Here is a 2,172-nt window from a genome sequence, read left to right on the forward strand (position 1 = left end):
TGGTGAGGGTGGATGCAGGTGTCTTCATGGTGAGGGTGGATGCAGGTGTCTTCATGGTGAGGGTGGATGCAGGTGTCTTCATGGTGAGGGTGGATGCAGGTGCCTTCNTGGTGAGGGTGGATGCAGGTGTCTTCGTGGTGAGGGTGGTGCGTGGAGCTCTTAGGCTTGTTTACTGTAACTCTCAGGGCTAAAGGTTTGCGAGTAGTCTCCAGTTAAGCCACGACTCCTTTAACATTCTAAGGATCCAGTCTGTCTCACACACACCAACCCCGTTGTAAGTTTATAGATGTGTTCTAAGCATAAGACACTGAGCATGGTCTTCGCAACCCTGTCATGGCCAACTGCAAGCTCCCTATCAGGGAGCTATCAGGGAGCATGGCGCTGAGGAGACCTGTGTGTGAGAAGACCTGTGTGGCACTGAGGAGACCTGTGTGTAGTTGGCCTGCAAAGCTGGAAACACCAGGAGAAATGTGGTCTCAACCAGTGTAACACTAATGAGTTCTCTTTAAATGCTGCTGGGGTCTGGTGCTATCCTACGGTCTGTATGGGATAGGCCTTTTAAAAACCCAACTGCCGACCTAGGTAGAGAGATGAGGAACCTGAGGCAGGAGGGAGGTAACCAGTGTGGTATCCGGGTAGCTATGAAGAAGGCAAACCCCAGTAGTTTTTATTGGCATCCGTGCCCTTTAAAGCAACACTACAGTATTTCTCTAAAATCACAGTTTAATTCAGCAGCCACTGGCCACCTTGCCTTGCTAAACACAAATGAATTGAAACTAAATAAAATTACATTTTCATGTCCTTAATCTTATTCCAGTCTCAGTCGTCACTGGATGTTAATGACTACTAAGTTGGACCTCACAAATGTAAGCCCTCCCCATCATCACAGGAAATTTCATGACATCAAGCTTCTCTGGAAATACTATCAAAAAGAAAGAAGAAGCCATGTCCTATAAACAAAGATGGTTTAATGGGCTTTGCTGAATGCTATAACATAAGATACTCTAAGTACACAGTTGAATATCTCTTAACGTTGAGATAAGCAGTTCATTCATTTATTCTCTCAATATATACTAAATGAGCTCATAGCATGTTCAAGGACCTGTGCTAGAGACAGAAAGATGAAGAAAGGAATGTGGCCCTGTGCTCAGGAGCCCACGGCATGATGGAGGGAGTGGTATCTTGGGTGGTGTTCTGAGAATGACAAACTGTTAGGAGAGGTACTGTTGTCTCATTTGGAGCACAATGACCTTGATGAACCTGCAGAGCACCCAGGAAGATGTGAGGGACTGGAGCTTAAGTTGTAAGATCAGATAACAGACCTGAGAACCAGAAACCTCAATGTAGCCGTTCCATAAAGTGTCACCTAAACTCATGCTAGGGGTGTGCAGAGCAAGAACAGAATTAACCAAGGACGAGGTCAACTTGGGACATCCCCGAATATCAAGGACAGGTAGAGAAGCAAGACCACTGAAAGCCAGAGAGTCATGTCAGAGGCTCACCACAAAGAACCGGGGTCACAGGAACCAAGTTTGGGCTGTATTACTAACAGGGAAGCTGAGTAGTGTAGGAACTAGAAAGAAGTTGTTTTATGGAGGGGCAAATGTAGAAGTGTAGGACCCCTTCTCGGGCCCCCCTCCCAGGTCACGGGAGTCAGGGTAAACTGCATGAGGCGGTTTAATGGCGGAGCTCCGGGCTGATGCGTACCTCGGCTCAAAAGATAGGGGTTTTTATAGGAAAAGGGTCAGGGGTTGGGAGAAGTTGGTGTGGCTACACACAATTGGTTCATTTAGTTACAGGTCAGTAGGACAGTACACATAAATTGAAGCATCAGCAATTCTGGGGGGTCTGGGATAGTGGCTTGTGACTGGGTCAGCATGACCCTGGCCACCAGATGGCCGATGAATCAGTCAAAGTAGCTCGGACCAGTTTTTGTATTTTTTTTCTATTTTATCGCCATTCCCAGTCAACTTGACCTCAGGAATGCCTTAACAAGGGGTTTGTCTGGACATACCGGTGCTTGTTTTTATAAGAGTTCCCACTCCTGGCCTTCAAGGCCTGCCAGGACTTGTTTACCAAGGGCCTATGGGTTTGTCTGCCTGAGCATGCCTGGATCTGCTCCAGGCCTTCAAGTTCCTAATGCTGCTCTATTTGTCTCATATTATTTGAACC

This window comes from Mus pahari, chromosome 2, assembly GCF_900095145.1.
Source record: "Mus pahari chromosome 2, PAHARI_EIJ_v1.1, whole genome shotgun sequence".
Taxonomy (NCBI): Eukaryota; Metazoa; Chordata; class Mammalia; order Rodentia; family Muridae; genus Mus; species Mus pahari.